Source organism: Rousettus aegyptiacus, unplaced genomic scaffold, assembly GCF_014176215.1.
Source record: "Rousettus aegyptiacus isolate mRouAeg1 unplaced genomic scaffold, mRouAeg1.p scaffold_m13_p_2, whole genome shotgun sequence".
Taxonomy (NCBI): domain Eukaryota; kingdom Metazoa; phylum Chordata; class Mammalia; order Chiroptera; family Pteropodidae; genus Rousettus; species Rousettus aegyptiacus.
In genome coordinates, this window is record NW_023416295.1 from 119,083,010 (window position 1) to 119,110,232 (window position 27,223).

Sequence of the window (27,223 nt, forward strand, 5' to 3'; positions counted from 1 at the left end):
AAATTTATATGTATCTTTAGAACCAGTCTCATAAAAAGAATGATTATTTAACATTTTAAATTCCTGAAAATGGTTTTCATAGTTGAAAAAAATGTAGCACATACAGCTATACTTTTTTATCTATAGACATTAAAATGTAAATTTCACCTTCGAGCGTGTGGAAAATCTTTTCATGTAATGAATGCCAAATTAAGCATGACAGGTTATTTTGATTAAACACTATTTATTACCAGGAGAGGAAGAAGAGAAGCCTTTGTCGCCTAATGAAATATAACACAACACAAAAGGAAAATGCAAAGACACCATTTTTTAAGTAAAACATAAGCCATCTTTTTCACATCTCTGAAAAACTGAATGAAAGCATATGAATCTCAGGCTTCCTATCTATTTGAAGGTTACCCTGGACTCTGACTCTCTTGAACTTGCAGGTCCAGAGTTCTTTCAAGATAATACTTTCAAGAGTGCTTAAAGCATATTATTTGACTGCCACTGTCAACTTCAATTTAAGACTTTGCCAATAGGTGGATGAAGCCAGAGATTGCTTAGTCTGTGGCCAGGTGTCACATAGCAGAGTGGGTGAAAGCACAGACTTGGGAACACAACGTGTTCAAATTCTAGTTCTATCCCTTATAACTAAGAAAATTTGGGCAAGTTATTGAATCTCGGGTAATTTCTACCCTTTAGTAAAATGGAGATAGGGGCAACTTAAGCCACGTCTTTACTGATTAAAAGAAAAAGCTGTAGCCTTCTTTAGATATTCAAAAGTTATTAAATACCCATTTCCTCCCTTCACCCCTCCTTTTTGATTGTTTGAAGTTGGGATGCAATTTTTATTTATGAAGAGTTATCTTAAAAATTACAGACATTTTTATATCTGCTATAGAGACTGATTGATTCCTTATTCAGCCCCTTACTGGCCATTGAGCACGTTACTTATCCTCTCTGAGCCTCACTTTTCTTATTTAAAAAATCAAAATGATGCCAATTCATAAGGATTAAAGGTCTCCCATGGATTTTGAGTATTACATGAACATGTAATGGATCAGAACATTTGATGGATATGCACATTTATCTTAAGCAATGGTTTTAAACCTTGGGTTCAAGTATGGGTTTTTTGGATTCTAGAAATAACTCGTATTTGTGTATTTGCCTTTTTCTGGAGAGAAAATTGTTACCTTTCAAAGCATTCTTAAAGGAGTTTATGACTCAGAAAAGATTAAGAACCATTTCCTCAATGCAATACCAATAACTTCTTTAAAAGCCAGACTTGATTATAACCTGACCAGATATGTTACTCTAAGTCCGTAAGGAAAGTGTTCATCACAATAGGATTTGGTTCTCACTAGAAGCATAGTAAAAAGGTCACAGAAGTAAATACTGACACCATCCAGGGAGGAGAGGAAATCTTAGTTAATGGTCTTCAAGGGAGCCAAGCCCAACACCTAGATCACCCCAACATAGGACAGAGAGTAGTAGTCGTTGAGTTCTTCTTGCCACAGAGTGTTCTTTTCACAATGATACTGTTGTCCCTGTGACATGGCTCCTTTTGTTTTTATTCCCTACTCACCCAATGACCTTTCAATGATATTTTGTCTCTCACGTAGTTCTCCTTACAGGGAGTATTCTTGTACCCAGCACAAGAAAATTTCTCATTAACTATCAGTTTCAATATACATCGGCCTCCTCAGTTTGGTAATACATTTCTTACCTCTGAGAAGCAGACCCCTCTGGTCATGCTAACAGTGTCAAGGCCAAAGCAAAGGGCTTGAAAAAGAATCACCAGTGAGTTGAATGCCACCTCAGACGTGCTCACAGGAGACAGGAGATTGAGACCCTTTCAGTTTACTCATTCATTGCTCCGTCATAGTACTTCCTATGTCATTTCCACATTAAACTTCTGCAGGAAAGAATATCTCCTTCATAAGGTAGAATTAAATAGAAGATATATGGAAACTACTTAGCCGGCCCATGGCACATACTCAGTGTTAATCCATGTTTGTTCCATTTTTGCTCTTGTTTTGGCATTTTAAAGCATTCATCTTGTGACAGTCTTCTGCTTAGGAAGAAATTTCTGTATCATCGAGCTCACATGGTGAGGCTACCATGCTACAATCTTTCACTAGTCTCTGTAATAATGACAAGAATCATATCATTTGTCCTGTTCTCTTTGTTATATAGAAAGTCAGATGGCCACAGTGAGTGGCATTGTATTAAGAGACAGAAATATTTTGCCACTTCCTAACGCTTACTAAATGGATAAAAACAACAAAAACAGTGATACACTATATATGTCTTTAATGTTGCTGTTATAGTAAGAAAAAAGGTTGGGATTAGGTAGTGTTTATTTTTTTGTTAATAAGTTTTCATGTTCAATTTGAATAGCACCTTTAATATCCCTTTGATCTGAGCAATAAGCAAAATCAATGAACAAATATTTATTAAACACCATTAATGTGCAAGTTACTGTTTAAGGAATAAAAATGGCTAAGATAGTCTCAGCTCCATGGTTTTCCAATCAAGTCTATGCCCAAGGAAGTACTAGTTTTCCCAATTATCTTACTATCATTGAAGTGATAGGAAATTTTACTTTCCACAACTGCTATTCCCAAAGTCATTCCTATAAATTCGGCCAACATATATGGAAACTCGGTTTGGCAAAAATGTTTTTTGGCCCTTTTATCTAGGTAGGGCATTCCCAATAAAATCCTAAGGATTCACATTTATCCTTCAATAGACTTTCATCTATTGGAGAACATCTTGCACTGCACTAAAAATGCAATGAGATGCGGAAGCAGATATTGCTCTGTGATTCATGAGTGTGACCGAACCGTTCTAAAAGTCTCTGCTCCCTGCGCTCATGGACTTTGCAGTCTCATAATGCTAGAAAAATTAAGTCTTGAATATATGACCTTACAAGACCCAGGTAGTTATCCTCTCTTTCAAGGTGCTTTCAACTAACTTCTCTAAGCCTTAAATTTTTCTCACCTATCAAATAAAATCCATTCTTTCACTCAAAAATATATATATTTTTTTGTACAAATTAAGCCCTAAAGTCTGCATTTTTCCGCCCCACAAGAGTTTAAGTAACTTGAGGGCAGAGAACAGAGGAAAAATGTCCAGGGAGACTCTGAATTGGAATTTGGGACAACGATTCAGAATTTTTACATCTCTGATATTAAGTATCTGGCAAAAGGGCCTTGCATATTGTAGTTGCCAACTACAAACACGCACACACAAAGGTAACCTGTATTTGATAGTGAGAGCCAGTGACTTAGGATTTTGGGGGGATTGAGGGGAAGAAAGCCTTTTTAAAGTCAAAATTAAGCTTGTATCATTTGAAATGAGAAACCGGAGACATTTTTTTTTTCCATACAAAATTTGAACAGGGAAATATAAAAAGATGAATGCTTTAGCATGCTTTCAAATAGAGGCTATGGATATATTTAAATAATTCACTGCCTCCTAGAGAAGATGAACATCTCTGGTTGAGAAAAGGTCCAGTGTGTATTTGTAGCATGCTTTTAAGGATGGTCTCTTCTATAAATTCATTGCTTTTTATTTTTATGAAATAGTGTATTTTAGTACATTGTTTTAGATTCAGTTTAATAATTAACCACGTCCTTTTCTCAGTGTTTTTACATTACAGCTCTTCCAGAAATTGACTTCTATATAAAAATCACATTTGAATTACACTTGAATTAAAGCTTTAAAACAAATATTATGACTCAAGATTATTTATAATTACAGGCTTTAGAACTACTGGTCACCGAAGGCACAGCTCTGTAGAATCTAAGCTTATTGTTATTAGGTAGCAGATAGGAGCTTCTTTTATCATTTACTACAGGGATATTTTGATGATGCCACCCTGATAACGTTGTGACATGCTGTTCATTGCCCATGTTAGGCTTTGTGCTGTTTGGTCGTTGAGACTTGGAGTGCTGCAAAGTGTAAGTTATTACTGCAGCCAGAGCTGTGCATTTATAGGTCATATCAGCCTTTCCAGAATTTTCTAATTTTTGAAACTACTATTTTCATGTGGAACGAAGCCTCCTCAATTAAACCAAAATACAACCATATAACCAACAACTTTTTTTTTCTAGAAAATGATAAATGAGGACAGAGAGGTAAATTTTGCCTGCTAATCCATGTGCTTGCAGTAAAGGAGAAATGACTCGAATACTGTTCTTTGTTTCAAAGAATAGATGCAACATTTCTTTAAAGACAATGTTTAACAAATAATTGTTGAGCTCCTAGTATTTGTGAGTCTTTGGGACTATAATGGTGCAATATAGACTTAATCCTTGCCTTTTTGGAAATTAAAGTTTAGTAGAGGAAAAAACATTAATCAAATAATGACAAATCTATCAGTAGTTCTAAACTGATGACTTATATGAGTTTCTCAGTCTCAGCATTACTGACATTTTGAGCTGGGTGATTGATTCTTTGTTGTGGCGAGCTGTCCCATGTGTTGTAAGATGTTCAGCAGCGTCCCTGTTCTTTACCCACTAGATGCCAACAGCAAACCCCTCCCCCCAGTCATGACAGCAAAAACATCTTCTGGTGTTGTCACATGTCCTAGAGAAGTCATAGTAAAATCACCTCTAGTGGAGAAGCACTGATTTGTATTACAGAGAAATACAAGGCATTTTGAGAACATGTAACAGGAAAACTGGACCTAAATTGGCACGACTTTCTGATCAGTGACATCATAATATTTATATTAACCTCTGATGGGGAGTTACCTGCACTAGAGGGCTGGAGGAAGTGGAAAAGGACATGGAGAGAAGGAAGAGAAGATGAGGAAAATAGCAAGTTATTTTAGGTTCATTTCTAAGTCCAGTTTTCTCTACATGTTAATTATCCTGGTGAATTCCTCAAGGGCAGGACCAGTTCTGCCCCTATCTGAACCCCCTGCATTCGCTGTGGGGCTGGGTACATAGAAGCACTCAGGGAGTTTTCTTTAAAGGTGTAATATATATTCAATCTAACAGGTGCAATGCTAAGCATTAGGGGATAGAAATGTGACCAGGCCATGCTCTTTGGTGTTTGTGAGCTCACAACCTATTGAGAGTAAAGGAAGCAAGTAATCTTTCTGTGGGAGAAGAGAGAAAGTCTTTCCTGAAAAGGTGACATTTGAAGACAAGTGAAGAACAGACAGGTGCCAGGTGGATGTGCGTTTCTCCAGCTGCTCTAGGCACGGTTGGTTGCTTCCTCCTCAGTACTTCTATCATTGCTCTTATTGCTTCAGTGCCCTTAGATCTAAATGCTCAAATATTGGAATTAGTGCTTCTTAGATAGATGATAGATGATACGTGATACATGATAGATACATAGATGATAGATAGATAGATAGAATATATGTATTTATATGGATATCTACATATATATGTATATATCTGTATCTATGTAGTCTGTATGTGTGTCAGTGTGTGTGTGCGCGCGCACACACTCTTCTCCCCTTCTCTCCGTCCTTCCAGCTCACCCCCAGGCTCACCCTTAGCCTACCTCCCTCCCTCCCATCCTCATTCCCAGACAGGCAATCTTCTTCCCATAGAGCAACTGTCTCCAACCTTTTTGGTACCAGGAACCTTTGAGAATCTAAGGCCTGATGATCTGAGGTGGAGCTGAGACAGTGATGCTCGCACTGGGGAGGAGCTGCAAATACAGATGAAGCTTCACTCCCTTGCCTGCCGCTCACCTCCTGCTGTGCGGCCCAGTTCCCAACAGTACTGGTCCATGGCCCGGGAGTTAGGAACCCCTGCTGTAGAGGACTTACACCCTCTCATCTGTTCCTTTAGCAGTAGATGTTCTTCCTTCCTATCAGTTCCAGCCAGAAGCACCAAGTGGAATCATGCTGTGTCTAACAGACTCACTCCTCACTCAGGGATTTCAGGATCTCAACTTGCCCGGGAGAATGCAATGCTCTGATTAGCCAGGACCAGGTCTCAGCCCTCAAATCTGCATGTAGAAATAGCTCCAGCCAAATGATATCAGCTCGGAATGAAGGAAAGATGTTTCTGCAGGCAAACCCAGGTGCTGCTGAGAGAAAAGGGGGGAAAAAATGGCTGCTACCTGATTTGTCCCTCCCTGAATACAGTGTGAGCCCTGCCATAGTCACTTTGACACTTATAAGGCATCTGCTTGATGCATGGATAATATTCAATAAATATTGTGGATATTTATTGAATTATTGAGTGAATGAGAAAGTAAACTGATATTTTCATTTTGTTTTACAAATAGAGTTGTGATGATTGAAGGAGAAAAGTCAGGGAAGCCAGTTGGGAGTCTGGTAGTCTGAGACAGAGATTTGGTAGACTTGGTTGTTGCGTTGAATTACAGGTTTGCAATCTCCCTCCTAGTACAGAAACATAACATCCTAAGGTTAGACACTGATCTCTGCCACAAAGAAACCACCTGATGAAGAGTCGGTAGTAAATATAGTCTTCCCAATGCAAGTGTAGAGCTTTATTGAGTGATAAGGAAAAACAACTAAGTATTCTTCATCAAAGGGAAGAGTGCAGCAGTCCTCATACTCTCTAGATAGATAATGGCTCTGCACCCAGTGGCAGATTGAGCAAGGACTTGATCTATAAGCACCTGTGGTTAGAAAATGGGAAGGCACAGTGTGCAATGACATTTGCAGCTTAACGTTTATGCAAATGAATTACTTGGACCAAGAAGAGATGATCGAAGAGCATAAGAGCATGAATCCTGACAAAATAGCATCCATGCCAGATCCCTGGGTATCCTATCTCAGTGCCCTTTCTTTTATCCACCTGCAGAGTCACCTTTGTAGGAAGAGGCAGGCTTCTCTCTCATCAGGACACTATGCTCATTTTCTTTGTTGCTGATTATACCTCTTTTTAATTGAGACAGTAAGGCCTCTTCACCTTCCCCAGCTTGCAGGAGAGGATGACAGAATATGAAAAACTGACAGAAAGGGACCAAGAGAAACTAGGGCCACACAGATTTATTAGGACAAACTGTAAGCAGATGTTTTCAGAATATGAGCGATCCAGCTACTCCTAGCTTCTGCTGGCTTATATGCAAAACGAGTAATATATCTTCTGTTTTCTCTATAGAAATACTATTTATTTATATAAATATAAATTACAGAATAAATATATACATATACGCATGTATAGATGTATACATATATAATATTAGAATACATACATACACACACATAAATACATTAATTTGTAATTGAACTTTTGTTTGACTCTCAGCATTTGGTTTTTAAAATATTCTGTCGATGTGCTTTTGAGACGGATGTACTTGCTCTTACCTCTGCCTAGAACCCTCCTCTCCAGAGGTGGTACTGGATCCTGGTCCTCATTTGGGTCTCAATGTCTCCTCCACAGAGAGGAATTTTCTATCTGATGGTATCTCCATCCTCCCATTCAGGAAGTCCCAGTATCTGAATTCTTAGTAGGCATGAAACAAATATTTGTCGAATCCTATGAGGGAGACACTTAAAATGTCTCTATGTACTCTTTATGCTATTTATATTTTTGGCAAATATCTAAATACTACCCGATTCCTTAAATTTGTTAGATTATCTTAAAATTAATCCTTTTTGGAAATTCCATTTAAAATTTATGGTTGCAAAATTTTTCCACTTCTGTGACATTTCCCATTAAATTCTTAACACTTAAAAACTACTTGTATTAGCTCAAACCTCAAGGTTAAGTCCATCATTTTGAATTTCTTCATTTTATGGATATTGTCAGAGGGTAATTATATAAAAAAAAATCACTAGTACCAGCTGTGGTTGTCCTTGTATAATAATATGAATGACTCTATTTCCATCTAAATTTGTAAATATTTTATTACTTTATTGAGTCCCTTTGAAAATTAATGTAGTAATCTGTAACATGATAAATACTCAAAAAAGAATGTTATATGACCCCCTGGTCATCAATTCATATGGAAAAGTATATATGTGAAAGTCTGTCCATTTGCAAGTAGGGCACATGGGCCAAATCAGGGAGTCAGTATATTTTGGGCAAAGCATAATGTAAGCCATCCATAATGAAAAGCTTATAGAACATAAAAAGACATGATTTGAGCTATCTTGTTTAACCAAAAAAAAAAAAAAAATGAATCTAATATGTGTGCCTTAGAGAACAAGGCACCCACCTGGTCATTTGAAGGCCTGTCTTCAACCGGCAGATTTCTAAGTGTGGAGTCAGGGCAGGTATTAACATGTGTCCTCTCCTCCCTGAGACCTTTCTGCCTTATGTTTTAAACAAAGTATGACATTACAAGTTTACCACCTATACCAGACTTATTTTCCTGGAAAAGGAACAGAAATACATGATCTAAAAGTAAAATATAGTCTTGCCTTGGTTCTCATTTGCATTTGGCTTTTAAACATGGCAAAAACCAATAATGGGTTTTCACTTTGAGCTATTTCTAAATGTTATGTTGGAAATTAGCTGTAAATGTTACATCCTCTGGAACAAGTTAAATTGGAAATGTTGTCCATGCTAAATGAAATATACCCACAAGCATTCTTAACTATGAACGAGAAACCTGAAAGAAAAATGCAATTTTCATACAACTTTTTAAGATTTACTGCATTATGTGAGAAATGTGACATAGGGAATACCAAATAGCAACCACTGTCTTTCTATGAGATATATTGAAAAGGGCAAGAGGTATAAAAATGAATGTATGTGCTATTAACCATCAGCCTAATGCTTGCTGCAGAAAATAATTATGATTCTTTACTGTATGTCCTTAGCATAAATGATTATTTTACATGCTTTAATTTTTTAATACATTCAGAGAGAATTAATAAATTATACTTATTATCTAGATGCAAGAGAAGTTTTGTAATTTATCCAATAGTAAATTTCTACTATATCCATCCTGCTTTAAAATTTTACTTAACTTCTAATTTTTTCTCTCTTTAGAAAGAATAGCTCACAACTATAACTATTATACACTTTGACTTAAAGTTGTAAATTATCTTGTTATGTATTTTTGTACTTTAGGGCAATGGGAAGTCACTCATGCATTGTTTGCCCTTTAGCCTGTAACATTATATTTGTTTGGGATTTATTTGGGGCCAAGGTGACTTGCAGAATAACTCAAGAATGCTACTTAATGATGGTATCAGAAGTTATTCTAAGTGGAATCATTACAGTGATTTTTTGAATTTGACATCAAAAACACAGGCATAAAAAAATAGATTTGATTTCATAAAAATTAATGTTTTGTGCATCAAAGGACACTATCAGGTGATAAGGCAACCCACAGAATGAGAGAAAATATTTACCTATCATACATATAATAAAGAATTAATATGTTCCAAGATATGCAAAGAGCTCTTACAACCTAACAACAACCACAAAATAAAACAACCCAATTTGAAAAAATGAACAAAAGACGTGAATAGACATTTCTCCAAAGAAGATATGCAAATAGCCTATAAGCACAAGAAATGATACTCAACCTCCCTAGTCACTGGAGGAATGAAATTGTAACCACTGAGATACCACTTTATGCTCATTAAGATGACTATTGTTCGAAAAACAAAACAAATAAAAAACAATGGAAAATAACAAGTATCAGATATTGGCAAAGATATGGAGAAAATGGAACCCTCATGCATTACTAGTGGGAATATAAAATGGTGCAGTTACTGTGGAAAATAGTTTTTAGGGCTTCTCAGAAAGTTAAACATAGTAATTGCCATGTAATCCAGCAATTCTACTCCTAGGCATATAACCAAAAGAATCGAAAGCAGGTACTAGGAAAGATACTTGTACACCAATGTTCATAGCAGCATGATTCAGAGGTGGACCCAACCCACATGTCCCCCAGCAGATTAATAGGTAAACAAAATGTGGTATACACATACAATGAAATATTCTTCAGCCATAAAAAGGGAAGCAATTCTAACAATATGCTACAACATAGATGAACCTTGAAGACATTATGTGAAGTGAAATAAGCCAGACACAAAGGGACAAATATTGTATAATTTTGCTTTGAGGTACCTAAAATAGGGTAATCCACAGACAGGAAGTAGAATAGAGGTTACCAGGGGCTGAAGGCAGGGTGGAATGGGAAGGTATTTAATTGGTATAGAGTTTTAATTTCACAAGATGAAAAGAGTTATGGATATGGAGAGTGGTGTTAGTTGTACATTATGAATGCATTTAATACCACTAAACTGTACAATTAAAAATGATAAGATGGTACATTTTATGTTATGTGTATTTTCATTTGATGAAAATGAAATATAAAATAAAACATGAAAATAAAACACAATACTAAAAAAAAGTAATGGAATTACTGTACCCTGAAATTTATAAAATATTTTCCTAAAAGGAAGCTGAAACTTTTCTAAATACAGTGATCTCTTTAAAATTTTAATTACTCGTTATCTGCTTGCTGCCTTTGTAATTTTTGGAGTGTGTAAATTTGAGCAAATTAGAGGGATTTGGGGAGGAAGAGATGTTCTGAGTAATTAATCTAATGCTCCAGCTTCCAGATTTCAAAAGGACTTCTACAGTTCTGCACATAATTTGTGATGAGGAAGAAGCCCCTTATGCCACTCTTGCCACGTGAAGAGTCAAAGAAGCTTTTGGTGGGTGGTGGGTGGTGGGTGGTGGGTAGTGGGGGAGGGGAAGGGTAGTTTGAGGTAAGGGTAGAGTGTAGATCAGGGGAAGACCAATCATTTTTTAAAAAGCTCTGGTCTGCGGCTTCATGAAGGTCTTATTTTTGTTCTCACTCTCAAGAAAGGCACAGTATCCTCAGAGAGCTATTACCTGGAGTATAAGATCAATCCCGCCAGCTCCTTAATTGTTTATTGTTCTTTGAACATCTCTAATTGTTAACATCTGTCTGATATTGAATTGGGATGTCCAGAAGGTGAGAACGAAGCTTTCCCAGGTTTCCAGAGCTGCCTACTCAGGAATTTGAATCAAGGGAAAATCAATTCCCTGTTCAACTGATGGCTCAAAATTATATTGGCCTTTTGGGTGCAGGGAATTGAGGATCTTGGATGGTGACAATGAATCATTGTGTCTTTGTAACTAACACTGAACCTGTTTTTGCGAGCTCCCTCAGCACAGCATCGGCACAGACCATCAAAATACCTTTAGTCACTGACTGGCTAGTTACTCTAGAGGGAAACGGAATGCCTCATTTTTTATAGACTACCAGGTATCATTACTGCACACATTCTCGAGAATCTGTGAAGCGAAGAGCACAGAATCTGTGGAGTCATGAACTGGGTGTGAATCTCTGCTCCACTACTTTCCACCCATGCAACCTTGAGCAAGTAGTTTAATGCCCCTGAACTTTGGTCTTTATATATTATCTCTATTACACAGACGACGGTATCAGCTCATCAAATGAAAAACTGTAGGTAAAGCTGCACTGAAATTGTAAAGTGCTTTCTAAATAAGAGTTGTTTCTATTAGAGGTTTATAAGAGGCAGTAATTTCAACCCCCAGAATCAATTACTTTTACTCCCTCTTTAACAATCAAAACCATATAATGGTCAACCAGTATTTTTTAAATCTCGTTCTATTTTATCCTCTGTACAGAATTCTCTTTGAATGTTTGCTCTTTCATTGGAGGATAAAATTAAATAGGTACTATTTAGTCACCTGTTTTTGTAACCATTTTGAAAAGGTTGTTACTTCCTAATTACCTTTAAATCTTTTTTCTTTCTTTTGATTTTCTTGTACAAGACAGATAAAAACAAAACCGTTTGATGTTTTGGCTATTTTATAGACTTCATTGATTTCCCTTTCAGTGTTGATGTATTGCTGTCCTTTCTTTTACCCAAAATGTGGCAAGTTCCAGAAGCTTACTAGTCTGTCCTTTTTCAAAGGACCTGGAGTACAAATACTGTGGGCTGCTATTCTTGTGAAAGATGCCACCGGAAATGAAGCAAAAATTTGCTAATATGTACCGCCGATTCAGGGAGACCAAGGAAAAGCACCCATAATAGTTCTCTCTACTTACGTCCGCTTTTTCCTACTCGGCACTGAACCTATAGGCCTGTGATCTAGTTCCTAGCTCTCAATGTGTCATTTTAAAATTGTGAATTGTGAACATTATGTGTCCGTCTAAAAATACCTTATGTAAGTTTTTGGTTGTTTTTTAAAACAGAAATATAACTCATATTATAGGCCCGCTCGCCCTATGGCTCCTGAAATAGTTCACTTTTCACAGTGCTCCCTTTGAATTTAATGTGTACATTTTAGTTTATCTTATTTTGTCTTATACCTTGGTATCGATACCTTGTTTTGTTTATTTTTATTTTTTTTTCACTTTCAATTTTCCAGGCTAGACCTCAAATAACTACAGCAACAACATAAACAAACTTGGAGGAAGTGCCCTTTATATTTTTATCTGAGTATTTTAATACCCTTGGTTCAGATCTGCCCAAACATCACTTTTTAGAGAAATAAGAGTTTCAACTTCTCAGCATTAGAAGCGTATCAAAAAATAAAATAAACAGACCCTTTACTTCTCTTGCCAAGATGTGTGATAGATACTGAACATCTCATTTTTTGCCTTTCACTATGGTCGATGGCACCACTGTGCTTTGTCTTTTTTCAGCCGTCTTTATCTAATAAGCTTTACTTCCTAATTGTTTTATGAGTATGACATTTAATCAATGCTAATTCTCAAGAAACTGAATTCACTACATGCATTAGTGAATCTTTATAAGTGTTTCATTATGCACATGCATTCATGAAATGTCTTTCAATAGTTACCTTTTGATATTTATTAGACTCCCTTGGCAAAGAAAATTACCAGAGAAAATTTTAAGTGTATTCAGTAATACATATGCAATATGTTTTAGGAAAATCCAGAAATTATGATATCCTAATCAATCATGCTTTATTTTGTAGAATAGATAGATTCTGGTATAACCAGATGGTTCAAAATGCAAAACATATAAAAAGGTATACAGTGAAAAAATTCACTCTTTCCATATTCCCCCTCCAGCCAGTTCTCATACACAAAATGGAAATCATGTTCATCTGTTTTTCGGAACTCCTCCAGATGTTCTTTATGCAAATATAAGCAAATATAGATTCACAGTCATAACTTTCCTTTTTAAAACAAAATATAGCATTCTATGCACACTCTACTATATGTTGCTTTTTTCACTGTAAAAAATATATCTTGGGGATTTTTCCATATTGGCACAAAAAGTAGTTCATCGCTCTTTGTTAACAGCTGCATGATATTCTTTGGTACGGGTGCACTCTAATTTATTTAAACAATCCCTCATTTGTGAACATGGGAGTTGTTTCTAGTCTTTATTTATAAATATTTGAGTTGTTGCCGGTATCTTGCTGTTATGGAATTTCTATAAGGAGTCTTCTTTTAAATCACAGTAGTAGAAATCTGTAAAGACATTCGTAATGTCGATAAAGATTGCCAAATTTCCCTCTTTGAAGGTTATATTCCCACCTACAATGTCTCACAGTGCCTGTTTCCCCACAGCCTCACCAATATGTGTGTTGTCCAATTTTGTAGGATTTTGCTAATCTAAAGAGTGAAAAAATGATATTTCTTGTGACTTTAATTTTGCATTTTTATGAGTAAGTTTGAGCATCTTTTTCTTAATTTCAAGAGACATTTGTATCACCTTTTCTGTGAATTTTCATAATCACAACCTCATGTTTCTACTAGGTTTTGGTTATGGCGTGTTAAAATTAAGTATATGGATATATACCAGATTTGGGCAAATCTTAGAAACTGATCTCTAACCAAGACCAATCTTTTTGTGGCCTGTCAGACTCTTGGAATATGCCCACTGCGACCAGAAAAACGGGATATCCAGGTCATCCTTGGCACTCCCACTTTTTTGAGACAATGATTCTAATTAATTTTGAGAGAAATAAAAAGAGAATGTGATGAAGCATTCATATTGCTAAATTAATTCATGTAGTGATTCAAGTACCTTGATATCATTAGCTTCGATTAAACATCATTCATGTATAAACTAAAGCTTATTAGATGGATAATGTCTCTTAAAAAAAAAATGACTAGGACAACCGACGCAATAATTTACAAACATCTCTTTTTTTCTTTGGCTATGTGGAGGAAAAAGCCAGACATAAGGTGATGGGTTCCCTTTGGATAATTTCCCAGCCCTATGGGAGAGCTGATTTTCTGATGTCGAAAGGGATTTCAGGCTATACATCTCTCTCCTCCCCACCACACACACGCACTCCCACCTATTCCTTGTCAAATCGCTTCCTAACTCTTGAGGAAATGAAATGAAATCATTCCTTTCTTTTATGACTTACCTCCCAGGACCCAATAGACCTTTCAGAACACACATCCACAACTCCAATAAGTTTTTTTGAGATTTCTTCTAGTAATCGGATATTTTGCTTTAATTTCAGTTCGTGCTTGGAATGTGCATGTCCGGACCTGGCCATGGCCGGAGCAGATTGTCCTCACTGGGGATTCAGCCGCAGTAACTGTAAATCCCAAACAGCCATTCATATTTCCTCTGAGAATTAGAGAGGCAGTGGGTTGAGAAAGATGAAGAGAGTCACATGAGTTATGTTTACTAGTTTGGTTGATTGGTTTCTAAGTTCTAAGACCAGAAAGGTTCTATTCCTCCCTCATCTTTTGTACACTCAGTTTCAGCTGCCTTGTGAGGCTAATGTCTCACCTACCCCCACCCTCCTCTCCCCATACCACTTGCTTGCAGTTGGAGAAGGTAGAAAGCAAAGCAAATCAGATACACAAGGCTTGTCCTTGCTTCTAGGAGGGCCAGGTCTCACATTTATTTGTAAAGGGCCTCAAACTTAGACTTTACCATTATTTGCATAAATGTGTCCCAGAGATCCTTGAACAGTGTTGCAAGGAGTAGGTGCTCCTTTTAACAATTTTACAATGTGTGTCCCAACGGTTGATCACAGAACCTCTAACGTACAAAGAATAAACATTTTTTATAAATCCTGTAGCCATAAGGCACTCTGCTGCGAGTTAATTGGTTAATTTGTTAAATGTCAGTATTTAAAATAGTCCATAATTTTAGTAACCCCATTTTAATATTTTTATTGAAAAAAATACCAATTATCTCAAAAATTTTAAGTAGCTTAGGTCTCGCTCAACTTCTAGGAACTCCCTAGGTACTCAAGAAGACTGCATTATGTACATCATTATGTCTCTTAACTAAAGCCACCCAGATAATGAGATGCAGCTATGCAGGTTTTTTGGAAGTGACGTTTATTGAGAGAAACTTCAAGTATCAGTTAAAACATTCCTGGTCATATTTTTAAGAGACCTGTGTCATTCAGTGGTCCCTGAAAAGGCATTCTAAATTCTAATGTAAGCATACTGTTAATTAAAAAATTGACATGTATTATGAACCCTGGCATATTCACTTAAGATGCAAAATCATATTTTTACTTGCTATGCATAGTGGATGTGTACTTTAGTGCTGAATTTGGACTTCTTTGTGTAGCCAGTGAGTTCCACGCAATTATCCATGTGTAATGTAAGGAGCGGCCAGCTATAATTGATGCTATAGTGGAGACTTGGCCAGGCCTGCCTGCTTCTCTCTCACTTTGAACTCTATGACCAGGAGCATGATTTCATTATTTCAAATTATTATAAAGGGTTTTTGTTGTTATGTTTGACTTTATTATGTGGTATATATCTTTACATATATATATATATATATATTGGTCAGGAATGCATTCGAAATATCCATTCAACAAATACATATTGGATACCGACTATGGGAATAAGAAACATAGACAATAGGTGCCGGGTCCCTGCTCTTAATGGAGTTCATATTCTAGTGAGAGAGACGAACACAGGTAAGTAAATAAATAGACATTTCAGGTAGTTTTAGGTATTGGAAAGAAAATAAAAATAAGTAAATGGATAGAGAGTGACTTGGCAAAAGAGGGCTAAACTGGGAAAGGATTCTCAAGGATGAAGAGATGACATTTTAGCAAGACCAGAATAGTAAGAGGAGATTGCTTGTGCAAAGACCTGCAGAATAATATTCTAGGTAAGGAATAGCAGGAGTAAAAGCTCTAAAGTGAGCATGACCATAGCATGGTCAAGGAACAGGAGGAAGGCCAGTGTGGCTGGAGTGTAGTGAATGGAGAGGAGAAAGATGCAAGACAGGGTGAGAAAGATGGTCAGGTGTCTGGATATTACTCTATAATGGGAAGCCTCTGGAGAACTTTAAGCCAAAGGGTAATGTGATATTTTTTGGCGGGGGGTGGGGGGGTGGGGGGGCGGTTAGTTTTAAAAGATAACTTTGGCAGACATATGAGCAGTGTGTAGGCAAGTTCTGGAGTCTGTTTCAATAGAGCAGAGAGGTGATGGTGGCTTAGATCAGGGTGGTGGCAGTGGATTGGGGATATAGTTTAAGAATGAGCCAGCAGATCTAGCTTAACGGTTCAAGGTAGACTGTAAGGGCAAGAGAGGATCCAAGATAACTCAGGTTTTGGGCCTGAGTAACTGGTAATCAGTCGCTCTATTTCATACATCTTTAAGATTGAAATGCCTTTTTGATATTCAGGCAGAGACGCCAGATAGACAGCTGTATATCCTGAGTCTGGAGCTCAGGAGGAGGTCATGGCTGCAGATATAGATATGCGGAGCCATTAGGATTTAAAGGCACGGAAGTTAATGAGATAAGGGGGAGGGGCATGTAGATAGGACAAAGAGTGACATATTTGTATTTACAGATCTGAAAGAGGGAAAGAGAGGAGAGGATGGGAAGGTGGCACCAATGAAGGCTAAGAAGATGTGGTTGATGAGGCAGGTGGGAAGCGGGACCATCTGGTGAGCCCAGAGCCGAGGAGACAGGGAGACTGACCCCCATAATGCTGCCAAAATGTCAAGAATAAAGAAATCAGGGAAATTTTAAAAATAACATTAAAAGTGATATGTCTTAAGACACAATTTCTAGAAAATCTTCTGACCAGAAATGGAGACTACTTATGCTGCATTTTAAATGTTTGTTATTTCTGCAGTTTGAAACTCCGGGATGTAGAAACATTTTTTTATGCTTGCACAGACTAAAGCTAAATCCAATGAAAAGTAATTGTACCCTAATAGTGATTCAGGAAAAGAGAACAAATCGGTGTGCTCTGGGCAGGCTTCCAACAGATCTCTTCCTAGCTGGGAGATGATTTATAATACCCAAGAGTACTTGCCTTCTGCCATATTTCACTTTTTAAAATAAAATTTTATGGAAAGAAATTAAAAAGTTCTTTTTCATAGTTGTTGCCAAACTGCATAATGATACCACTCTGTCCTTTGTCATCATTTATCATGTAAAGCAAGGGGACTAGTGCATGCTCACTTTAAAAAGGGGCGGCTGCTTTGTTATTCACTTGTTTCTCAATTTATTTAATGAAAGTTCTGAACTGAACTGTAACATGTAGGAAACTTTCTATGTGTCTATAGAGTGCACATCTCAGAGTTGGGCTGTGCACAAAACAGAGTCACTGGAGATGCTTAATGGAACAAATACAAACCAGATGTGCACAATTAGTGATACTTATATATAAAAGATCAGATGAGCAAATCATCTCCCTCATTCTAGCTTAAACCTTTATAAGGAGCATTAGTTCTCGGACTTCCAGGGCACTATAAAAGTGGTAATTTAATAAATAATATCCTAATACCATAAAAGAATAGGCATTTGCCCACCTTATGTGTCTAGCTTAGGAGACTAAGTTATGCCTGTGGGAGGATTACTATGTTATATTTTAAAGATATGTTTTATGCTTACTAGGTTTATGTGTGTTTTGGGGATTATTTAACTGCTCTTTTAAGCAGTTATTTTTAGCCCTCTGAGAACTCATCTCTACTTAATTGTGTGTAAACAGTGGTGTTTTTGTTCTCTGTTGTTTGGATTCTGTCTTACCCTCATAATAAAATAAAAACAAATGAAAAAGAAATTCTAGATTTAAAAAAATCTCTATTCATATTCTTTTTATTTCTACTAAATATGATCTTTTAACATGTATCAAATATCCAAGAATTCCATGAAATCATTCCAGGCCAAAGTGGCATGAAGAAGCTAGTACTATTGAGCCTATGCTATATATCAGGATCTTTACATGCATTTCTCCAATTAGTTCTCACAAGTTTGAAAAATAGATATTATTATCCTCTTTTGAAAGATGAGAAGATCGAGGCCTAGAGGATTTATATAACTTGCTCAAAGTACATGGAGAAATCAGGATTCAAACATTTTATAAACATAAAGCCTATGTGCTTTTCACCATGTTAACTCTACAAAAGAACCCACATCCCTATAATTCAAATTGTTTGCAGTCACGATAGCCAAGTAACAGTAGGCATTTCATGAATACAATAGAAGGAGAGTAAACATGCACTCTATTGCCATGAACCTTAAAGAGGAAAAGTTCTAGAAGAAAAATAAAGGCTCGCCTTCTCTATGTATTTCCAATTGGCTTTTCTTTGGTGATGGCAGAAAACAACAAATGTGGTAGAAGTATGCCTCCTTTATATTTATAAAATTTCTAACATGCCTACATGATTCACAGTCTAAAAGAAGAGATCATTTAGTGGATGTACATTCAATCCTTAAATTTCATAGATATTACTCACTGAACAGCTCACCCTCAAATGATTCTGAGCCCTCATTCTATGATGGCTCATAGAAAAGCCTTTAGCCTTTACATTATACTTCATCTCAATTACACATAAATATGCAATGCAAGAAGGAAGTTCTGGGTTCAAAAGAAAAAAGATAAAAGAAATGGAAAAAGATAGTCCAATTATGCATGTTGTTTGAGGCTTTCTGGTATTTCTCCACCAGATGTAACATCTTTTTTTTTTTTTTTCAATTAAGTTTGCAGATGTTTAACAAAGGTGGCAAAGCTTTCTACTTGGTTTAACAAAGATTTTTTTGACCTAATAGATTTTTTTAGCTAAAATGTCTCATAATTGGAATAAAAAAGTATCCCTTAAAATTGTTTTCTAGAGGGAAGATACAAACAGGAGCAGCACCAGTGATACTTACATATTTCAGTTTTATGGTCTCTGTTTACATAATGTGACGTGTTTCAGATAATGCACAAATGTGTTTACTTATTTCAAGCAATACATCCCTAATTGTCAAAGAAGCAAAGATCTGAGCTTTATTGTACCCAGAATAACCATTATGTGTTGTTTACTCTTTCTATCATAATAAATATCAAGTGTTTTGTTAAGCTTGTCTTAAACAAAATAGAAGCCAATAAAGGCTACAATTATACTACAATGGATAAATGTGAAGGCAAGCTACGCTTAAAATCACTACTCAAATTGTTCAGTAAATCTACACATACCATTCTAAACTACTACATTATGCAATGAATGTGTAGATTGTACATGTCAGATGGTGATTGTGCCCACTTCTACAATGTCTGCTGTGCTGGGCTTTAGTTATTCGCTTTGGACTACTGAGATTAACAAATACCTATTCTGTTCTTCTACGAGCTGGAGAACTACCTTAAATATTTGTGGGCTGTTTCCAAGCTAAATTACAATTTCTACTAAATCATCTCTTGATAGAATGTGGCAGTCCTGAATGTAGAATTCCAAAGTCTGTGAACTGTGTAAGTTAATGCACAGATGTGCACAAATTTTATAAACACTGAAGTTTCTGGAATATTACACAAGCTGTGTGTTATTGTGGCTCTCGCCATTAGCACTGGGCAGGTAGAACTGGTCATTCTACTTCAGGGCTCAATAAGAAGTCACTGGGATAAGGATGGTAGTCTCCAACTTGTGTCTGTGCATTGTATTTTGCCCTGCGGGGCCAAAGAGAAGGAATGTCTTAGGGCTATGGGGTCCTTCGAGTTCTCCTATCACTATGTGTACTTCTTCCTAAAAGTGCTCATAAACAGATACATATGTATGGATGATTACATCTATGAAATAAACATGTATATACATATGTATTTATATGTGTATATGCATGCGTATATAGAAATAGATACCTTCCTTTCTGATTGTCTCATATGGCACTGATATACACTGATCTAGAATTTTGAAAAATGTTTCCATTGAAAAATACTGAGTGATTTGCCTGTCACTCAGTCAATACTGGATTTCATAAAAATCTGTTTCAAAATACACTGCGGCTCAGAGTTAAATACTCAGGAGTACCGTTCTAAAGCTTTAACAATGTGATTTTAAAATACCTTCAGGCAAATTATATGGTCTAGGAAAGTGAATCTGAGAAAGTTTCAGTTGTCATAAATGAACCGCCTCTAAAGTATTATTGCTAATAGAATCTAATAGTTTTACATGGTTGCGTTCATGATTGGTGTCTCACAGTGGACCCAAAATTCAGTAATGAAATTGACAAATGGGGATGGAAGGAGTGTTTTCTTATTCTAGGTGTTTGTAAATGTCACGAGCTTGTTCATTGGAAAAGCTGGAAGAGTCCTACTGAGTATAATGCTACAAAATCGTTCAAAATGAAACATCCACATTTGTGGAGTTGAATTGCATTTTCCTTGTTTGTCCTAATTAACTATAAAAGCTGAATCTTTGTTCAGGCAAGATTTTTGGGAAGAAGTAGTGAAGTTGATGAAGTAGACATAACCCAATGAGAGACAAGCAAGTAATTCATGAGGAAATTATGTCTGAATAATTTGTCTCAGAAGCAAATGAAAATAATTTGATAATCTTTCGACTATTAAATCTAGATACCTGTGTTTTCATTTTTATTTTGCCACTGACAAATTGAGTCATAATAGACCATTTAATATCAATGAATTTTTCTAACTAAAAGTTCAGCAAATGGTAGCCCATAGTCTTGAAAAGAAGATGTATCAAGTATCTGCCTCTTTATTATGATAGAAAGTGAGAGACAGGTATAGGCAACACTCAGATTGCTTTACAATGGTCAGATAACAGAATTTCCTCTCTGCTTAGGGCTATTTTGTTGTGCACACTCTTTACCGAGGTAGTGAGGCAATATCGGGAAAAGAATGGCCATTGCTGTCAGGCAGACCTGGGTTAGAATCATGTCTCTGCCACTTATTTATTAGCTGTTTAGCCTTCGACAGATTTTTAACTTCCCTGAGCTTCAGTTTTCTTATCTATAAAAATGAGAATGAAAATATCTATGGCTATCAAAGTAAACCCCTGCTTGAAGGAGCTCATCCTGTGAAGATAAGCAGGTTGATGATTAAAAGGTAGTGTGGTAAGTGTGATTATGGAAACATTTGCTGCTTTGGGATCCCTGTTGGCTCTTCTCTGTCATTCAGCTTCCTCATCTGCCAGACGAAGGGATGGAACCGCCTCCTCTTAAAGTCAGAGCAGCCCCGGCACTTTATTTACACCATTTTATTCACTCCTAATAGCAAATTTATGAGGTAGGCACTATTTCCATTTTATAAGTGAGGAAACTGAGGCTCAGGGAGAAGGGTCACACAGCTAGTAGGTGGCAGAGCAGGATGAACTATGAAAGTTGCAGGACAGTAAATTCTAATGCTTTAGAAATGGGTTTAGTGTTTTCTCTACACAAATTACTTCTGGTCTAACACCCTTGTGAGGTTTTGTGTGTACCTTCTCTGCATTTCACTGTAAAACCAGAGAGTATCCAAAGTACAGCTTTAAATAATGAAAATCACAGACTCCATGGATTCTGACAGCCACGATAAATCTGACTTTAATCGTACATTAAAATCATATGTCATCTGTTTGATAAGCAGTCATCTGCTGTTGCTTGACCTAGCAATGAATTAATAAAGCAAAATATGTGACAACTGAAGGCATATGTATGAAATATGTTATTCCCAAGGAATTCACGTGTGATTCTCACCTTTCACTCTGATGGCAAGAAGGTTTTGGTTCTAAATGGTATGTAGCGAGACTGGCTCATACTTAGAAATTCAGCTTAAATCTGGGAATTTTCAAAACTAAAAACTATAAAAAAGTGAATTCAGAGATAAGTACTGAAATGAGCTAAGGCTAGAAAGAGATGACGGAACAATGGGTAACAAATGGGGTGTTAATCACCTGGGTTTCAAAAGCTCCCTGTGAAATTCCTGAGTCTTGCAAGAAGTGTGGACTATGTCCAGTAACTCTGTCCCACAGAACCATTCGTGAGCCTGAGAACTGAGGTTTCGCCACCCTCGCCTGGCTATTTGTAGAGATGAGCTTGGGGCCGGAGGGAGAGAAAAGACAGACTCAATGATCTCTTTTGCCAACCGCACAAGTCATATCACCATTTTCTTCATTGAATTTTTAGATGTCGCGTAGTCCAAGATTTATTTTCTCCCTCCAGCTGCATCATGTTAATGAAAGGTTTGAAATATTGTAAGCAGCAGGCTATGAACATGTTGTCTGGAATACTAAAGGAGAAGAGTGCCCCACTATTTATTCATTTTAAGATGATAAACCACTTGTAGGAACCAGTTCATAAATGCTCTATTAGTAGAGAATGTTGGCATAGAGAAAGAGTTAGAGAGATAAATTCAGCCAGATTTCATCTCCTAAAATGCTTAGAGTTTCTTGGCTAAAAGACATTCTTTCAAGTGATTTGTTTATGTGCCAGGAAAAACCTTGAATCTTATAAGTTAAACAAAGAATTCACAACAAGAAAGTGAAATCTGAAAACTAGGAGAGGTGATATTTTCTAACCTGAAATTCTAGATCTTCCAATGCAGCCCCAAGCCTCCATATCAGTGATATGTAGTCACCCTGTAGTGACAACTATGTGAAGGAGTGCCTCTCTTACACACACACACACACACACACACACACACACACACACACACACCCCAAAAAAGTATGTGAATCTAATTTTGATAAATAGCATATCTTGGTAGTGAAGACCAGACTATAAAGACATGTAAATTAAAGCTTCATTTCTGCACTTTGCTTCCTGGGTACATTTAGTCCCATCATTTTATCTCTATAAGCTTTTGTGTCCTCATATTTCCAACAGTATAACTGTACCTGCACAGTGACATTGCTGGAGTGTGGATAATGTATGTGAGGTCCTATGCACAGTGCTGGACATGTCATACACAACACTGCTCTAGGCTTCATCAAGAATACTATTGTCTTTCCATTTAAAATGCACCATAGTGAACAACCCCAAGTTTTTCTTTAAAACCAGGACTCGTTTTGTAAAATAAATGTATATTTTCTTACTATTTTAAATTTTATTGATGTTTTAAGAAGACATAAGATTACACATCTAAAGGACTTAGGCTCATGCTGGGATATAACGAGTGCTCAATAAGTATTAGCTGTAATTGTTGCAGCGTTATTGGTATTATTGACATAGAAGTCTTCCAGTTGACTCAAGTATGCTTGAACTACTTATTAAAATGTGCATGAAGGTCTGTAAGGACCTGTTTGGATTGCTTGTAGAAGAAACAAATGGCGTTGATGCATAATGAAAGAAGCATCTAAAAATCTTGTGAGATTACAATCAAACTTTAATTTTTCTCCACATAATTTACATCCTTTATGTACATCCAGGGGTTTTAACTTGAAGATTACTTTTTCTTCACCTACTTTGTGCTCTGATAACTTCTGGCTTAATCCATTTTCTCCATTACCACAAAGTCTCACCTCTGGTTTAAGTCTTATGATTATTAACTAAAATAGACTCCTGGCAAAAGCTTTCGTTTTCCTCAGCATATTGGAAACATCCTTTTGAGCCTTGTTTTTAAGCGCTACACATGTTGGCATGAAGGAGGGAGTTGGGAATCTCAAAACGGGTCTTGGCACATAAAAGCAAGCAGTCACATATGTTTTTTGTGCCTTAGTCCAGTCAATACCCTAAGGAAAATAGTCTGGGCAGCTAGCTCCAAAATATTACTCGAGGTTATAAATGTATACTATTCATTTATAGAAAATAGTTTTCAGCTTTTGTATTGGAAACTGAGTCTGAACAATGGTGGTAATACTTTTTTTTTAGTTCCAGTTAGAATTTTGCCAGTTAGTGACTAGTCTGATCATTAATTTGTATAAAATAATTTGACATATGTTTCAGTTTACTTCGTTACTGGGGAACAAGAAACAAAGAAAACTCCTGAGCCATTGAACCAGGGTTGAAAGTTGCCTAAGTTATGAAATGTCATCATATCACTGACTGTCAAAGCAACCTGTGAGGACTTTAAAGGCTATGTTCTTGATAATCAAACCTTGACAGGAATGCTCCACTCCACAGATAAATGTGAATTGTTTTTTCCCCTAATGACATCCAGTGTTCATTTGCACATCATAAAATTTAGACCTCTTAGAGTCATCCTGATCACATTTTCTTTCTCTTATTTTTTCTATCAATCTTCACTTCATTCTAACTATTATATATTGAAATTTTCTAAATATAGAAAACTTGGCATAATTTCATGTAAAAGAATAGTTCTTGGCAAGCTCCAATTTTACAAAAGCTCTATCTTTTTCTCTATAGCTTACTTTAGAAATGCAAAAAAGAGGTCCCAGACAGGAGTCAAACATATTATTTACTAAATCAAGAGACATAATAATTTAAATCATCCAGTTTTGAAACTGTGACCATTGTTATGGGAACATTGAAAAACACTCTCAGTCTTTTCAATGAAGGCATTTTTAACATTTTTTTTCATGAGTTGTCTCAAGAAAATCTATGTACTTTTCTAAATTTTCCCCCCGAATTTACTCCAGTTTAAATTGTGATCAGTATGTAACACAGTAACTTTTTAATTTCATATTATTCATTGGTTAAAAAAATTGGAGAAACCTTTATTTCTCCAAATATCTTGTCTATTTCTATTAATCTTAACATCCAGCTCTAATTGCTTTTACATAAAATCATTGATTCTTATGAGTTTCCAAAAATACTTAGATATGATCTAGCCTGTTAATACCGATGTAAACGCATACTTTTTCCTAAAGACTGGCACACTTTTAAAATAAGAATTAACAAATGTAGTTTTAAATACTCACTACCCTGAAGTCATTCATATTTTTCACTAGATTATTATTCTAATGCTAAGAACTTATTGAACTTATGCATACTTCATAGCTGTAATACTAAGAATGTCAACTGGTATAATCTAATGTTTAAACCAAAAATTATAAGTGTATAGAAAATGTGGAAGCTGTACTGAATTTAAGATTTTAAAATTTTAAATTGTGATCCAATATGGTAATGAAGGTGAGCTTTATGTTATGGTCCATCTGTCTAGGTATTTTGATTCTTTGGTGATGAGGCTGGTCTGTCTGCTGTGACTCTTGCTTATCCATTCTTACTGGAAACAATACTAGGAAAAAGCATAGGAGTTATCACTGTGATTCAGAAACATGAGCAATAGGAATGCCAGAGGCAGAAAATGTGCAATTTCATGTTCATTAATTTCAGAGAGGATTTACAAATTAACCTGGCTCGAGATATTACTCTTCCAAAAGGCCTGCAGGCATCACCGAACAGCACAGTTACCACAGACTGCTTCCACAAGGTTGACCAGATGCTCGGAGGCCTCGGCTGTTTTATTTATTCCTGTATGAAGATTGTGGTCAGGTTCTGTGCTGGAGACCTTCCTGGCTCCAAGAGAACTATGCAGGTGCAAGGAAGTGACTTCGTATCTGAAGAGTTTAAGGGGATAGCACCATGTCTCTACCATGAGGTAGTACATAACTCTTCATTTTCAGTTATCCTTTAATTGCTAGGGGCTGGTAACTCAGTACTATTTCCTCTCTCCATCCTAAAGTGTAAATTGGCTAATCTGTTATTACTACAATCAATCTACCACTCCACATACATCTGACCTTAGATGTATCCAGTTATCCCCATACATCAGCCATTTTAGAACTGTTAAATGATTTAAAGTGGATCAAGAAAAGATGGAATTTTCTGAGAACTATAGCATTGCAACATTTTCATTTCCCCTTGAAATTCTTCCATAAAAATTTGATACTTACAGTATTTGAGGCCTGGGGATACTAGTGAAGCTATTCTGCCAAATTCTTTGTAGGCCACCACTGACACAGTCAGGTGACAATCAGGAGAGATGTATCCTCACTACCCGTGCCGTTGCTTTTGGTCAAATCAATTGGATCAGGGGTCTTCACACTTTATGTTTGTTCATACAAATCATCTGGAGATTTTGTTGAGTGTAGGCTCTGATTCCATAGGTCTGGGGTGGGGCCTGAAACTTTACATTTTCGACAAACTCCCAGGTGATGCCCATGCTGTTTGCTCATGAACCTCATTTGGAATTGCAAGGAGTTAGGTAATGGAGCAGTGAGGGAGAAAAACAGTCTTACAAGACAGGCCTTCAATAGTATAATCTGTGTGGTTGGCATTCTTTTTAGCTGGAATATTTAATCCCTGAAATGGTTGTGTTTGTGATTAATATAATTTTTTGTTGTTGTTGTTAGGTGAGGCAACCCTTGGTTGACCTCACAGATTGCAAGTACCTTGTCAGTTTACAATCTCTTATTTTTTTATTTTATTTTTTACGCCTACAGCACCAAGTCTTCCTAGATGGTCTCCCATCCAAGTACTAACCAGGCCCGACGCTACTTAGCTTTTGAGATCAGACAGGATCAGGCTTGTTCAGTGTGGCATGACCGTAGATGTAATTAACATAATTTTTGAGGACATTCTATCATTGTGAAGAAACCATTGTACATTTGTTTTAAAAATGAACTTGTGCTCTGGATGATATTTGTTTAATGTTCCAAAGCAAAAGATCTGGTCCCCTTTAAGAATACAAAACACCTCTGTGTCTAGATTATAAAACTATCTGAAACCCTGCAGAATCAAGGATAGACGTTAATGCCATGCAAATGCAAAGCAAATAACAAAAGATAGGAGGGAAAGTAGACCGTTGGAGGGGCGAAATCATCTCTTAATAGGAAAGAGGCTGTAATGGAGCAGCATGCTACCTCTGCCCCCTGCCATCAAGCGTGGATCATTCTCACTCCCTTCTGGTTTAAAACTGGTCGTGTGGACCACTTTATCTCATTAGGGAGGAGATGAAATTAATTCATTCTCAATGAGATCAGTTGTAAGTAGCTATCTGTCATTGCCTCAATATCCCAAAGCAATAGAGCTGAGACTATGTAGGACCCAGAAGCCTCTGATTTCTAGGAAAGATTGAGGACACACTTTTTGTGGGACCCTAGAAAAGCAATGATATTTTAACCTAGGATGAAGACTGTTTAGGCCTGAAGAGGAATCTTTGACCATATCTTTGAGTTTTCATTTCTTTAAATTATATGG

At 36.5% G+C, this 27,223-nt stretch overlaps 1 protein-coding gene and 1 pseudogene across 20 annotated transcripts in view; one reads left to right on the forward strand and one right to left on the reverse strand.

Annotated features, from left to right (window-relative positions):
• GRIP1 (glutamate receptor interacting protein 1) overlaps window positions 1-27,223 on the forward strand; it is a 585,894-nt gene that overhangs the window by 394,949 nt on the left and 163,722 nt on the right. The window lies entirely within an intron of this gene.
• LOC118614767 lies at window positions 26,458-26,576 on the reverse strand (annotated as a pseudogene).